The 16,777-nt window shown below is 44.9% G+C and overlaps 1 protein-coding gene across 2 annotated transcripts in view; it reads left to right on the forward strand.

Annotated features, from left to right (window-relative positions):
- Positions 1-416: 416 nt before the first annotated feature.
- Positions 417-16,777, forward strand: part of LOC126198753 (uncharacterized) — a 33,177-nt gene continuing 16,816 nt past the window's right edge. For both annotated transcript variants that reach the window (XM_049935309.1, XM_049935308.1), the window contains exon 1: positions 417-557. The gene's annotated coding sequence lies outside the window, so the exon portion shown is untranslated. The remainder of the gene's footprint in view (positions 558-16,777) is intronic.

Consider the following 16,777-nt stretch of genomic DNA (forward strand, 5'->3'; position numbering starts at 1 on the left):
CTCGTCATTGGACGCTGAAATGTGCCTGCAAGTGCGATGTGTGAAATAAAGTGTCATTCACGAAACTAAAGTGAGATGTGTACACGAAAACAATATAACGTGCGAACTGCGCGTCAATACAAAACATCTCATGAGTTCTGCCAGGACATGCTTCAAGGCCGGCGAAAGCTTCACATTAGCTGCCAGATTAATGATTCGTCCATTTCCTACTAGCTATAACGCCTGTAGCGGGAAAGGAGTGTTACGTTGTGTGTGTGATTTTCTATGTTCACTGACGGAGACGAGTTGCTCTGTACTGAGCGGGGGAGGGGCGGCGGGGGGGGGGGTTGGTGGCACCCCCGGGGGGGGGGGGGCGACCCCACTCCACTCCCACTCGCCCAGCTGCGGACAGATAACGAGGCCGAGGCGTTTTACATCAGCTGGCCACAACCGACGCGTCAACGAGTATTGCGTCTGCACGCACCGGGCTTAGACCTCTCTGCTTCCAACGGTTACCGGCCACCACCGCCAGGAACCAGCCTCAACAACACGACGCAGAACAGCTTTCGCCGCAACGAGTGAGCAATTTGTCATACATAACTACACGTTCACCAGGATCATAGCAAAAATCAAACACAACCTATTCTATTATTGAGATCTTGCAGTCGGCCGTGGTGGCCGAGTGGTTCTAGGCGCTACAGTCTGGAACCGCGCGACCGCTACGGTCGCAGGTTCGAATCCTGCCTCGGGCATGGATGTGTGTGATGTCCTTAGGTTAGTTAGGTTTAAGTAGTTCTAAGTTCCAGGGGACTGATGACCTCAGAATTTAAGTCCCATAGTGCTCAGAGCCATTTGAACCATTTTGAGATCTTGCATAAGTTATAGTTCAGTAAGTATGAAAATGGGTCACTTTATCACTCTGCCTAGGTTTTCCCCGGGGTTTCCCTCAGGCCTTGCCCAAATGGGGAGCGAATAGTCAGAATCCCTGGGAATTTTCAAAATATTACACTATCCCATATATGTGTGCCTGTAAGCATAATCTGAATTGCAAAAAGTCAAAGTAAGATACGACCTCGGTTCAGCAATTTAGTTACATCGTTTTAGAAAACCAAGCCACAGAAGATACATTCATTGTAATTTCAGTACCTGTGTATGCAGTGTTTATCTTGTTTAAATCCTGTGTACTTTCATGTTTTGTCTAAGTGACTACAAATGGAAATTAAAACCAAAAGAACTAGTAATCTCGACGAGATGTTGAAGTTGTTACTAAGTGTGAATCGTAATGACTTTACAAAGTGTGCGAGGGCTATGGACGCACGGAAAGAAATATTCGTGACCCACAATTAAAAAAAATTATGTGCCACGAACATTTTGGGGGGCATTGTGCCGTCCCAGCGACGATTGTGTCGTAAATATATTAAAAAAAAACTTGGAACGACAAATATTATACGATGAAATAAATGTACGCGAATCTTATGTATTTCACTGGCTGCGTAGGCGGCGGAAAATATCCATGTTTCATTATAAATATTAAATTTTAATCTTAGTATCAAGGAGCAAACTCGTAGAATGTAATAATCTCTATGATGTTAATAAGGGAGAAGAACGCTCCTAGATTGTTCTTCTCTTCCTCTTCCTTCGCTTGTTTCTGGTGTTACGAAGCAGACATCTTGCTGCAGGAAAGTAATGTAAGCTTTTATGCTCTTAACCTTGTTAATATAGTACACTAAAGTTTCTGTTTGAGTCATTTCAGTGTACAATGAGCCCCCTGTCATGTTCCTTGCGTTGGTTTAATTTTTCTTAAGACGGTTACAGCTCCACAAGAAAAGCGGCCGCTGCTTCAACGGACGCCATTACGCGTCGATCTAAAAAGCGAAATCATAGCGGAAGAGCAGCGATCGTCCGCTTTAACATTTAACAAACATGTTTTCACAGCAATGAGCCGAAGCGGAGATCAACATTAGTTTTACGATTTTACTTTTGAGCTTACGCCGAGAGCCAGGACTCGATTACCACAGCCTGAATATGATGGTAAGAGGAGTATTTTTCGAGTGTTGTGTGGGTCCACAATAATTTCAGTTTCTTTAAAGAACAAATACGCCGAGGCTAATTATCATATTGTTATATTTTCATTTTCACGTAATATTCTACAAAGTAAAAATCAGTTAACAATTTTTTCATTTGGACCACACAATTAAATTTACGCGTGTTTTTAAAGTCACCCAATAAATAAAATATATAAATATACTTCTATTCTTGAATAGCCACTTCACTGTCTTTCATGATGTAAAATACGCGACAGGCCGTATCTGATGTAAGCCTCGATTACTTGTCGACTTTTAGTTAGCAGGTTTTAAACTGACACTACTTTTAATGTCTCCTTTTACTGCTATCGCTGCTAGCTATTAATTGGCATAATAGTTTTGACAGTGTGGACTGTAAGGTTTCGCTGCTTTCCCTCTTGGTCAGTAGCGAGATGCTTGTAAATAGAAGTGTCACATGTGTATGTTCTTTTAACTGATGACTGGGGCGCGTTGTTCCACGTCGCAACACACACACACACACACACAAACACACACACACACACACACACACACACACATATATATATATATATATATATATATATATATATATATATATATATATATATATATATATATATCCCCACTAAATTAAAAACTTAGGCTCTTCAGCCTACAGAATTTGTTTTGAAAAGATGAAGATAATAAATAATAAGAGCAGGCGATAAAATCGGTGACTTAAATGGTAAAATGGCAGAAAATCGTAGAACTTAAAACGTAAAACAAAGGGTTGATGATGCTAATAAAGTACATATGAAGCAGACAGGTAAAATAATAGAAAGACAATTAAAAAAAACAAGGTGACAGTCTGGTTTCTGTTCGCAAGAGATACAAAATTCACACCCAGCGACAGCGTGGTTTCTGTTCGAAACACTTTGGGAAGACAAATAACATTGAACATTCACTTTTACACTGCACTAAAAAATTGGCACAAATATGACATACCACAGCCGAGGGCAGACGGGGGGAACCTGGACAGATGAGGGAAAAGGAAAGGGGAGGAAGGAGAGGAAAAAACGAAGTGGAGGGAGGGGGGAAAGGAGCCGATGGAGGATGAGGACCCACAAGAGGGGAGGGGGGGCAGGTGCTGGGTAGACACGACAGGGAGTGGGGAAAGGCAGAGGAGGGGTATACAAAAGGACTTGGGGGGAGAGGGGAGACAGATAGAGGTTAGCTGGGGAGAAAACAGGATGGGAGGGGGGGGGAGAGGGAGCCCAGGGAAAGGACAGAGGAAAGGAGGGGGATTGAGGATCAGAGTTGATAGGTGGGATACATGGAGGGAGAGAGGGCATCATCCAGGAGGGGGAGTTGACGGAAGCCACCTTGGGAAAGGAGATGAAGGGTGTAGAGATGGAGAGTAGGGGGAACGCAACAGTAAAGGCGTGGCAGAGGACAGGGATTGTAGAGGAAAGGAGCAACCAGGGGGTGAGGGGGATCAAGTCGGCGGGAGGTGTAGAGTATGCGGATATGTTCGAGGAATAGGAGCACATGTGGGAAAGGAATGAGGTTGTAGAGGATCTGCGTGGGGGACGCAGGCGGAGTACATGGCGCTCAAGGATCTGGAGGGACTTAATAGAATTTGGGGGGGATATCCAGGCAGGACTGGTATAACAGAGGATGGGACAGGTTAAGGATTTGTAGGTGGGAGGATGGTAGAGGGGTGCAACCACCATGTTCGGCCAGAGAGGAGTTTCAGGAGTCGGAGGCAGTTGTGGGCTTTGGATTGGATGGAGCGGAGATGAGGGATCCAGGTGAGGTGACAGTCAATGGTGAGGCCAAGGTAGGTGAGGACAGGGGAGAGGCGGACAGGACGGGTGCAAATGGTAAAGGAGAAATCCAGGAGCTGGAAGGAGCGAGTGGTACGACATACGATGATTGCCACGGTCTTGGAAGGATTGATTTTCAGGAGCCACTGGTTACACTATGCAGCAAAAAGGTCAAGATGATTCTGGAGAAGGTGTTGGGATTGTGGGAGGGTAGAAGCGAGGGCAAGGAATGCGGTGTCATTGGCATACTGCAGGAGGTGTACTGGAGGGGAGGGGGTTGGGGAGAGGGGAGAGAACAGAGCCCTGGGGCACACCTGCAGAGGGGTAGAAGGTGTGAGAATCGGCATTATTGATGGTAACGTAGGAGGGGCGGCGGGAGAGGAAGGAGGTCATCAGACGGATGTAGTTGACAGGAAGAGCGTAGGTTTGAAGTTTAAACAGGAGACCAGGATGCCAGACACAGTTGTAGGCCTTTTGGAGGTCGAGGGAGACAAAAATGGCGGAGCGACGGGAGTTAAGCTGGAGGGAAAGTGAGGCGTTGGAGTTGGTCTTTGGCAGAGAAGGAAGATCGAAAGCCACATTGGGTGTTGGGGAGGAGATGGTTTCGGCAGAGATGGTGATGGATGTGCTGGATAAGAATGGATTCCAAGAGCTTGCTGGACACCGAGGTGAGACATATAGGCTGATAGTAAGAGGCATCAGATGGAGGCTTGTTGGGTTTAGAGAACATCAGGATATGGGAGGTTTTCCACAGGTTGGCGTAGAAGCCGGTGGCAAGGATGACATTGTAGAGGGTGGCAAGGACTGCAAGGAAGGAGAGGGGGCAGTGTTTGAGGTGGCAGTAGGCAACGCGGTCTTGGCCGGGAGCAGTGTTGCGTTTAGTGCGGAGTATGAGGCTGATGTCCTGTGTAGTGATGGGAGTGTTAAGTTCAGATAGTGGTGTGTGGCCCAAGTACTGGAAGCTAGGAGCAAGGGGAGGAACAGAGGTATTCGTATGGTTGATGACTTCATGGAAGAGGGAATAATCACATTTGGGATCATCTGGGATGGAAAAAACATCGGATAGGTGAGAGGCAAAGTGGTTGGCCTTTCTGAGGTTGTCAGGAAAGGGACAGTCATCAAGGAAGAGAGGCTACTGGGGGGCGGGGATGGTGGGGCGGTGTGAAGAGTCTAGTTAGTTCTCATATCGTTATGAGGGCTGTCTGGTTTCCGCTAATGGTATACATCCAGTGTGCAACTGACAATGACTGTTGCTATATTTACTATTTATGTATACAGATCAAGAACAGACAGGAAAGTAAAGATCCTCGACTGGCCTGCACAGTCCCCTGATTTAACACCTGCAGAGATTGTTCGGATCTCTATGCAAATACGTATGCCTTTAAAAAATAATATTGTATTGTATTGTATTGTATGTTAACTGGGGACCTAGAAACGACGGAGAGGCTCCGTCCCCGCCGCAGCCGCAGTGGTCCACAACCCCACAACGACTACCGCAGTCCACTTCACCCCTCAGCCACCCCACACCGAGCCCAGGGCTATTGTGCGGTTCGGCCCCCGGTGGACCCCCCCCCCCCCCCCAGGAAACGTCTCACACTAGACGAGTGTAACCCCTATGTTTGCGTGGTAGAGTAATGGCGGTGTACGCGTACGTGGAGAACTTGTTTGCGCAGCAATCGCCGACATAGTGTAACTGAGGCGGAATAACGGGAACCAGCCCGCATTCACCAAGGCAGGTGGAAAACCGCCTAAAAACCATCCACAGACTGGCCGGCACACCGGACCTCGACACAAATCCGCCGGACGGATTCGTGCCGGGGACCAGGCGCTCCTTCCCACCCGGAAAGCCGTGCGTTAGATCTCACGGCCAACCGGGCGGGCCAAAAAATAATATAGTCAAGAGTAGTCTCTCATTTAAGTAGAAATAATTTACTTAGTACAAAATTTGGATTGGAGAAGGGTTGCTCGGCCGAGAAAACTGTTAACACATTCATTCACGAAATATTACAAATCCTAAACAAATATCGCCAGCTGCTATTTTTTGTGATCTTTCCAGGTGGTTGACCTGTAGATCACATTACTGTTCCATAAAACCTTAAGTTTTATGGAATTGATAACTCTGGATACAACTAGTATGAATCATACTTAAGAAACAGAATGCAAAAGCTTCTGTTGAGAAATTCAAACAACACTGGAAGGAGACAAAATCTTAGTGACTCGTCAGAAATCAGGAAATGAATTCCAAAGGGATCAATTTCGAGTCCACCGTTAGTCTTTGTATATGTAAATGACATATGTTTAATGTTCAACAAACAGAACTGGCAATTTTTGCATCCAATACTAGTATTATAATAAATCCCATCAGAGGGAGATCAGCAGAAGATATTATTAATGATATTTTTCAAAGAATTATTAAGTGGTTCTCTGTAAATTTTGAGAAAACTCACTATATTTGGTTCTGTACAACAAATAGTTATACCAACAGTTGATGTAGCACACGAACAGGAGTCAGTAAATATATCAGAATGCTCCAAACCTTTGGCTGTACGTACTGATGCGAACTTGAAATGGAAGAACCATATTACTGAGCCTCTCAAAGAATTAATTTCAGCTACTTTTGCTCTTTGTGTAATTTCTACTCTTGGAAACAAATGAAACACCCTCGAAACATAATTTGCATAGCTACACCGAGTAATGTCCTGTGGAATAATATTCTGGGGTAATTCATCACGCCGAATTGAACAAATTGATTGAACAAAAGCGAGTGACAAGAGAAAAATGTAGTGCTGACCTGTCGTCGTTTTGTGGGATCCTTTTCAAGGAATTAGGCATTCTAACTGCTCTATCACAATACCTATATTCGCCAATTAAATTCGCCATAAATATTCCATCACAATTTGAGAAGAATGGTGATGGTCACACCCACACAACACTAGGATGTGTATGCAGAGTGAAGTGACAAATGAAAATTTGAGCCAAGGCCAGGATTCGAACCTTGGTCTCCTGCTCACTGGGCATGTGTACTAACTACTATGCCCCTTGGCATAGTGGCTTGCACAACTGCATAGACCAGCCTGGTGTGCATCCCTCCTCAGTCCAAATTCCTATTTGCACCTCGACCCATCTGGTATTTCTCCTAACCCAAACAGCATTGTACAGGTTCTCAAACTGTAATTTAATAGTAGTTACAGTTAGGGAAATGACAAGTGGGCTGAGGTGGAAGTGGGAATTTGGACTGAGGACGGAGGTGTCCATGCCGTTGTGCAAAGCCTCTGTGCCAGGCTGGAGTAGCGGTCAGTGCATCTGCCTAGTAAACAAGGGGCCTGGGTTCGAATTCCGGCATTTCTTCAGTTGCATATATACTCTATGTGATCAAAAGTATCCGGACACCTGGCTGAAAATAACTTATAAGTTCATGGCGACCTCCATCGGTAATGCTGGAATTCAATATGGTGTTCGCACACACTTAGCCTTGGTGACAGTTTCCACTCTCGCAGGCATACGTTCAGTCAGGTGCTGGAAGGTTTCATGGGGGAATGGCAGCCCATTCTTCACGAAGGTATCGATGTCGGTCGGTGAGACCTGGCACGAAGTCGGCGTTCCAAAACATCCCAAAGGTGTTCTATAGGATTCAGGGCAGGACTCTGTGCGGGGTTGTTACTGTCGTGTAACCACTCCGCCACAGGCCGTGCATTATGAATAAGTGCTCGATCGTGTTGAAAGATACAATCGCCATCCCCGAATTGCTCTTCAACAATGGGAAGCAATAAGGTGCTTAGAACATCAATGTAGGCCTGTGCTGTGATAGTGCCACGCAAAACAACGAAGGGTGCAAGCCCCCTCCATGAAAAACACGACCACACTATATCATCACTGCCTCCGAATTGGCACTACACACGCTGGCAGATGACGTTCACTGGGCATTCGCCATACCCACACCCTGCCATCGGATCGCCACATTGTCTACCGTGAATCGTCACCCCACACAACGTTTTTTTTTTTTTTTTTTTTTTTTTTTACGCTCCTTACGCCAAGCGAGGCGTCGTTTGGTATTTACCGGCGTGATGTGAGGCTTATGGGCAGCCACTCGAATATGAAAGCCAAGTTTTCTCACGTCCCGCCTAACTGTGATAGTACTTGCAGTGGATCCTGATGCAGTTCGGAATTACTGTGTGATGGTCTGGCTAGATGTCTGCCTATTACACATTACGATCCCCTTTAACTGTCGGCGGCCTCTGTCAGTCGACATACGAGGGCGGCCTGTACGCTTTTGTGGTGTTCATGTCCCTACACGTTTCCTTTTCACTTTCGGATCGGAGACAGTCGACCTAGGGATGTTTAGGAGTGTGGAAATCTCGCGTACAGACGTACGACAGAAGTGACACCCAATCACCTGACCATGTTCGAAGTCCCTGAGTTCTGCGGGGCGCCCCATTCTGCTCTCTCACGATGTCTATTGACTACTGAGGTCGCTGATATGGAGTACGTGGCAGAAGGTGGCAGCACAATGCACCCAACATGAATGAAAAACGTATGTTTTTGGGGGTGTCCGGATACTTTTGATCACATAGTGTACGTTATAGATGTCTGAGACTTCGAAAAGTCTCTTGAACCATGTAGTTTCATTTGAGTACAACACAAAAGGAAAAAATATTTTTATTAACCAATATGAAAGTTATCAGAGGCTCAAAGATGTTTAGTTCGCATATATAAAAATGTTTGGTCATTTTTCCCATTAACATAAAATGTCTGACAGGTTGCAAAGCAATTTTTAAATCTAATGTAAAACAATTGGTCTTGAACAGCTCCATCTGTTCAATGCACGAATTTTTATTTAAAAACTGGAAACCTGTAAACAAAAAGAAAAAAAAATATTTTGTAATTGTAGTTACATGAGTAGAATCAAAAAATCATATGTTTATTGATGTTAAAACTAACGATGTATACCTGACCTGTAAACGGACTCTTTCCACATCATTTCGATAAAGGAATTGTTCAAATGGTCTATAGAACACATAACCAACTACCTAATATCAGCGTCCTGCCAACAGAGCTCATGAACTGACAGAATATGTTCTTTTGGAATTACGAGAAGTTCCTCAAGATGACGTTCGGAGGCTGCACGCCTTCACAGTGAGTACAAGAGTATATCTGTGCTCATGTGCATCACGTCTCTAACTGATGTTGATGATGGTCATCACTTCCAAATGGAATGAATGTTTAACCATTGGTTACCATTTATGTGATGGACGTGACGACAAAGTTTAATTAATATCGAACTGGAGCTTCATGGTTTAACACTTTGTGCATGAAACAAGCGATCTATCTACATTTACATCTACATCCATACTCCGCAAGCCACCTGACGGTGTGTGGCGGAGGGTACCTTCAGTACCTCTATCGGTTCTCCCTTCTATTCCAGTCTCGTATTGTTCGTGGAAAGAAGGATTGTCGGTATGCCTCTGTGTGGGCTCTAATCTCTCTGATTTTATCCTCATGGTCTCTTCGCGAGATATACGTAGGAGGGAGCAATATACTGCTTGACTCTTCGGTGAAGGTATGTTCTCGAAACTTTGACAAAAGCCCGTACCGAGCTACTGAGCGCCTCTCCTGCAGACTCTTCCACTGGAGTTTATCTATCATCTCCGTAACGCTTTCGCGATTACTAAACGATCCTGTAACGAAGCGCGCTGCTCTCCGTTGGATTTTCTCTATGTCTTGTATCAACCCTATCTGGTACGGATCCCACACTGCTGAGCAGTATTCAAGCAGTGGGCGAACAAGCGTACTGTACCCTACTTCCTTTGTTTTCGGATTGCATTTCCTTAGGATTCTTCCAATGAATCTCAGTCTGGCATCTGCTTTACCGACGATCAACATTATATGATCATTCCATTTTAAATCACTCCTAATGCGTACTCCCAGATAATTTATGGTATTAACTGCTTCCAGTTGCTGACCTGCTATTTTGTAGCTAAATGATAAAGGATCTATCTTTCTGTGTATTCGCAGCACATTACACTTGTTTACATTGAGATTCAATTGCCATTCCCTGCACCATGCGTCTATTCGCTGCAGATCCTCCTGCATTTCAGTACAATTTTCCATAGTTACAACCTCTCGATACACCACAGCATCATCTGCAAAAAGCCTCAGTGAACTTCCGATGTCATCCACAAGGTCATTTATGTATATTGTGAATAGCAACGGGCCTATGACACTCCCCTGCGGCACACCTGAAATCACTCTTACTTCGGAAGACTTCTCTCCATTGAGAATAACATGCTGCGTCCTGTTATCTAGGAACTCCTCAATCCAATCACACAATTGGTCTGATAGTCCATATGCTCTTACTTTGTTCATTAAACGACTGTGGGGAACTGTATCGAACGCCTTGCGGAAGTCAAGAAACACGGCATCTACCTGTGAACACGTGTCTATGGCCCTCTGAGTCTCGTGGACGAATAGCGCGAGCTGGGTTTCACATGACCGTCTTTTTCGAAACCCATGATGATTCCTACGGAGTAGATTTCTAGTCTCCAGAAAAGTCATTATACTCGAACATAATACGTGTTCCAAAATTCTACAACTGATCGACGTTAGAGATATAGGTCTATAGTTCTGCACATCTGTTCGACGTCCCTTCTTGAAGACGGGGATGACCTGTGCCCTTTTCCAATCCTTTGGAACGCTACGCTCTTCTAGAGACCTACGGTACACCGCTGCAAGAAGGGGGGCAAGTTCCTTCGCGTACTCTGTGTAAAATTGAACTGGTATCCAATCAGGTCCAGAGGCCTTTCCTCTTTTGAGCGATTTTAATTGTTTCTCTATCCCTCTATCGTCTATTTCGATATCTACCATTTTGTCATCTGTGCGACAATCTAGAGAAGGAACTACAGTGCAATCTTCCTCTGTGAAACAACTTTGGAAAAAGACATTTAGTATTTCTGCCTTTAGTCTGTCATCCTCTGTTTCAGTACCATTTTGGTCACAGAGTGTCTGGACATTTTGTTTTGATCCACCTACCGCTTTGACATAAGACCAAAATTTCTTAGGATTTTCTGCCAAGTCAGTACATAGAACTTTACTTTCGAATTCATTGAACGCCTCTCGCATAGCCCTCCTCACACTACATTTCGCTTCGCGTAATTTTTGTTTGTCTGCAAGGCTTAGGCTATGTTTATGTTTGCTGTGAAGTTCCCTTTGCTTCCGCAGCAGTTTTCTAACTCGGTTGTTGTACCACGGTGGCTCTTTTCCATCTCTTACGATCTTGCTTGGCACATACTCATCTAACGCATATTGTACGACGGTTTTGAACTTTGTCCACTGATCCTCAACACTATCTGTACTTGAGACAAAACTTTTGTGTTGAGCCAACAGGTACTCTGAAATCTGCTTTTTGTCACTTTTTATAAACAGAAAAATCTTCCTACCCTTTTTAATATTCCTATTTACGGCTGAAATCATCGATGCCGTAACCGCTTTATGATCGCTGATTCCCTGTTCTGCGTTAACTTTTTCAAATAGTTCGGGTCTGTTTGTCACCAGAAGGTCTAATATGTTATCGCCACGAGTCGGTTCTCTATCTGAGCGGGTTGCGGTGATGTACGTGTTTCTTTCGTTGTAGGTTGTAGACACCTCAATGTGAACTCTCCATCTCAATCTACAGGGGCAGCTCAGACTGATGCCATTGTCATAAATCACTGGGATAAGCAGTGGCTGCAGCTATATCCCTCCCTGCAGGCTTCTTCGGATGGTTTTCTTGAAAACAACTCGACCGTTGCAGCTATGACATAATTTTGCTGAGTGGCAACTGATAACACTGAATGGCCGAGCGGTTCTAGGCACTACAGTCTGAAACTGCGCGACCGCTACGGTCGCAGGTTCGTATCTTGCCTCGGGCATAGATGTCTGTGATGTCCGTAGGTTAGTTAGGTTTAAGTAGTTCTACGTTCTAGGGGACTGATGACCTCAGAAGTTAAGTTCCATAGTACTCAGAGCCATTTGAACCATTTGATAACACAGAAGAAAAAAGGCTCTGTAGACTATTAGATACATTCTGAAAAAACCTCTTCAAAAACCGTTTAACAAAATCAAATCGTTTATAGTAATTGTCTATGCAATTATACTCAATGCCGGCTTTCATAACCCGCAACTCGCAATAGCTCTAATAAGCGAAGCGAGGCTCGCCCGGAAGTGGATTTTTGAAGGCATGAAGTTCAGTTAAAATTCCTTATTACGAAAAGAATCCATTTGCCTAGTTATAGTATACACTGAGATTACACGAGAAACAGTTTATGATGTTTAGAGTGGTTCACCTACTCGACAAAATTTAGAGTCCGAAATCGAGTAGATGCTTCCTAAATCTGTTATCTAGCATGATGAAGACTCTCCTAAGTGCACCTTTCTTCTGAGGCAGAGCGCAGACCAGCCCAGTCCTTGAACCACCACGACTGCCCTCTGGCCACCAAGGAGAGCAGCTTTTATGTGGCGCAGCCGACATGGGAAGGGACACGCTCCCTCAACTCTCTACTAGTTGTTTTCACCCTGAGCAAAATGTAGTCTATCCGACCAACTAAATCACTCACAGAAATCCCATTTGGGTCTCTGCTATGGCTTCATAATTTTTAACATTCAGGGGTCTTTTCCTGATTTAATTCCGGGGAAATTCCTACTGAACAAAACAAAGAGAGGATAAATTTTTAAGGACGCAGATGGTCGGCTGTGTACTCTGAAAGAAGTCATATAGCTTTCATTTTGACTGAAGTAATAGATTTTCACTGCTCCGGAACCACACATCAATACACTACAAAATATGTCAAAATATCTAATTACAACCGGAAGTTAGTTTTCTGTAATTATTGGTTATCAGCGCCGTAATCTCCATAAGAATAACACGTACCGGAAGTGAGTTTTCCAGCAACACAGGTTAAGTAAAAATACTGGACGGTGAAAATTTCTAAGTCCCTCACTTCAACGCTTGACCTTGATTCGGATGTAGAAATTTTCACCGTCCAGTATTTTTACTTAACCTGTGTTGCTGGAAAACTCACTTCCGTTACGTGTTATTCTTATGGAGATTACGGCGCTGATAACCAATAATTACAGAAAACTAACCTCCGGTTTTTAATGAGCGTTGATAAGGACTTCCGCTTTATGACGGTTCAACGCAACACGGGGCCTAGTATTACTAGGCCCGTGTTGTTGGAAAATACTACTGTTTTTTTATTATTAGGGTAAGAGTTTATAACCTCAATAGAATAAAAACCTCAAAGTTGACCTTGATTTGTCATAAGGTCATAAGGTGTTGCGTTGAACCGTCATAAAGTGGAAGTCCTTATCAACGCTCATTAAAAACCGGAAGTTAGTTTTCTGTAATTATTGGTTATCAGCGCCGTAATCTCCATAAGAATAACACAAACCGGAAGTGAGTTTTCCAGCAACACAGGTTAAGTAAAAATACTGGACGGTGAAAATTTCTAAGTCCGAATCAAGAAATTAGAAATTAGAAATTTTCACCGTCCAGTATTTTTACTTAACCTGTGTTGCTGGAAAACTCACTTCCGGTACGTGTTATTCTTATGGAGATTACGGCGCTGATAACCAATAATTACAGAAAACTAACTTCCGGTTTTTAATGAGCGTTGATAAGGACTTCCGCTTTATGACGGTTCAACGCAACACCTAGAAAATATCTAGAACTTCGAATAATGGTTTGTAAACTTGCGCAGTCTGCTCTGACGCTGGCGTAAAAATGAACTGTGATAAAACCAAGATCATTCTGAGTGAATGGACACCGGAGGGAACTGTATCTGTTGGAAGTCCGCAACTTCAAAGGACCACAGAATACGTCTATCTAGGTCAGCTGCTGAATATTTCAATGTATTAAATTAGGCTAGCAAGATTTTGGAAGGAACTCCTTAGTTTTGAAGTGCAAGATGTCAGTCGAGCTGAAGAAAACAATTTTTGACCAATGTATGCTGCCAGTAATAACTTATGGCTGTGAGACGTGGACATTGAAGCAGTTCATTCTCAGAAGAGTAATAGTCCAAGGAGGAATGAAAAGATCAGTTTTGGGGAACACAAAACAAGACAGAAGGAAAGTAGTTGATATCAGGCAGGCAACAAAGGTCAGTGACATATTAATGGAGAGAGTGAATACCTTGAAATGGTAGTGGGCTGGTCATGTCGTTCGAAGAAAAATGGCAGGTGGTCAAAATAAGTACGACACTGCAGCCCAATTTACCAAAAAAGACCAAGAGCAAGACCAAGAGAAAGACCAAGAGAATGACCAAGACAAAGACCAAGACAAAGACCAAGACAAAGACCAAGACAAAGACCACTGGACAGTTGGGACAGAAACTTAAAAGAAGACAGCCCGACTGCACTGCCAATGGGAAGCTCAAGATCGGCATAAATGGAAGAATCTGCAGGGACCTGACGATACACGCCGTCTCAAAGAGGCCATATCGCCAAGTGATAGAATTGGCTGATGATGATGATCATCTACACTATCTGATCAAAAGTATCCAGACGCATACACTACTGGCAATTAAAACTGTTCACCAAGAAGAAATACAGATAATAAACGGGTATTCGTTGGACAAATATATTATACTAAAACTGACATGTGATTACATTTTCACGCAATTTGGGTGCATAGATATTGCGAAATCAGTACCCAGAACAACCACCTCTGGCCGTAATAACGGCCTTGATACGCCTGGGCACTGGGTCAAACAGAGCTTCGATGGCGTGTACAGGTACAGCTGCCCATGCAGCTTCAACAAGATACCACAGTTCATCAACGGTAGTGACTGGCGTATTGTGACGAGCCAGTTGCTCGGCCACCATTGACCAGACATTTTCAATTGGTGAGAGACATGGAGAATTATCTGGCCAGGGCATCAGTCGAACATTTTCTGTATCCAGAAAGGCCCGTACAGGAACTGCAACATGCGGTCGTGCATTATCTTGCTGAAATGTAGGGTTTCGCAGGGATCGAATGAATGGTAGAGCCATGGGTCGTGACACATCTGAAATATAACATCCACTGTTCAAAATGCCGTCAATGCGAACAAGATGTGACAGAGACGTGTAACCAATGGCTCCCCATACCATCACGCCGGGTGATACGCCAGTACAGCGATGACGAATACACGGTTCCAAAGTGCGTTCACCGCGATGTCGCCAAACACGGATGCGGCCATCATGGTGCTGTAAACAGAACCTGGATTCATCTGAAAAAATGACGTTTTGCCATTCGTGCACCCAGGTTCATCGTTGAGTACACCATCGCAGGCGCTCCTGTCTGCGATGCAGCGTCAAGTGTAACCGCAGCCATGGTCTCCGATCTGATAGTCCATGCTGCTGCAAACGTCGTCGAACTGTTCGTGCAGATGGTTGTTGTCTTGCCAACGTCCCCATGTGTTGACTCAGGGATCGATACGTGGCTGCACGATCCGTTGCAGTCATGCGGATAAGATGCCTGTCATCTCAACTGCTAGTGATCCGGGGCCGTTGGGATCCAGCACGGCGTTCCGTATTACCCTCCTGAACCCATCGATTCCATATTCTGCTAGCAGTCATTGGATCTCGACCAACGCGAGCAGCAATGTCGCGATACGATAACCGCAATCGCGATAGGCTACAATCCGACCTTTATCAAAGACGGAAACGTGACGATACGCATTTCTCCTCCTTACACGTGGCATCACAACAACGTTTCACCAGGCAACGCCGGTCAACTGCTGTTTGTGTATGAGAAATCGGTTGGAAACGTTCCTCATGTCAGCACGTTGAAGTTGTCGCCGCCGGCGCCAATTGTGTGTGAATGCTCTGAAAATGTAATCATTTGCATATCACAGCATCTTCTTCCTGTCGGTTAAATTTCGCGTCTGTAGTACATCATCTTCGTGGTGTAGCAATTTTAGTGGCCAGTAGTGTATTAGTGGGCATGAATGTAAAGTTTTTCCACCCTTTCCCTTTATCGTGGCTTCAACTCTGATGGGGGACTTTCAGTGAGGTTTCTGAATGCCTGTGGAGGAATGGCAACCCATTCTTCTTCAACAGCCAAAGGCAGAGAAGGTAGTGATGTTGGTGTTGCGCCCGCATCTCGTGGTCGTGCGGTAGCGTTCTCGCTTCCCACGCCCGGGTCCCCGGGTTCGATTCCCGGCGGGGTCAGGGATTTTCTCTGCCTCGTGATGGCTGGGTGTTGTGTGCTGTCCTTAGGTTAGTTAGGTTTAAGTAGTTCTAAGTTCTAGGGGACTTATGACCACAGCAGTTGAGTCCCATAGTGCTCAGAGCCATTTGTTGGTGTTGCATTGGATTCAGGGCAGGACTCTGGGCACGCTAGTCCGTTTCAGGGACGTTAATTTCCACAAACAATTGCCTTACGGATGCAATTTTATGAGAGGATGCATTGTCAACCTGATACAAACAGCCACACCTCCAGTCTGTTTCTCTACTGTAAGCAGTACCCAGTGTTAAACCCACCGCACTTATCGTTTTCTTAAGCGTAATGAGGGGATCACACCCTAAGTACGAATACCACCTCCTCTGTACTTTACTGTTGGCACGTCATATGCTGGGAGGTAACGTCCTCCTTCGGATCGGCGTAGGGTTCAGCGTCTACTACTACTACTACTACTAGTATCACTTGCCCCTTGTCCCGTGGCTACGCAGGGTCGGCCATGGTTAAACGGATTTGGCATGTTAATGGTAAGGGGTGGCCGGATGCCCTTCCTGCCGCCATCCTCTACCCTCCAGGACGGAATGAGTGTACCCCAACTGTCTGTGTCTAGTGTAAATCGTGAAATAGTGCGAACGTGTTTTCAAATGTCTGCGACGCGTGTAACTGAGGCGGAGTGTGGGGACCAGCCCAGTATTCACCTATCGGTATGTGGAAAACCGCCTAAAAACCACATGCAGGCTGGCCAGCACACCGGC

This window comes from Schistocerca nitens, chromosome 8, assembly GCF_023898315.1.
Source record: "Schistocerca nitens isolate TAMUIC-IGC-003100 chromosome 8, iqSchNite1.1, whole genome shotgun sequence".
Taxonomy (NCBI): domain Eukaryota; kingdom Metazoa; phylum Arthropoda; class Insecta; order Orthoptera; family Acrididae; genus Schistocerca; species Schistocerca nitens.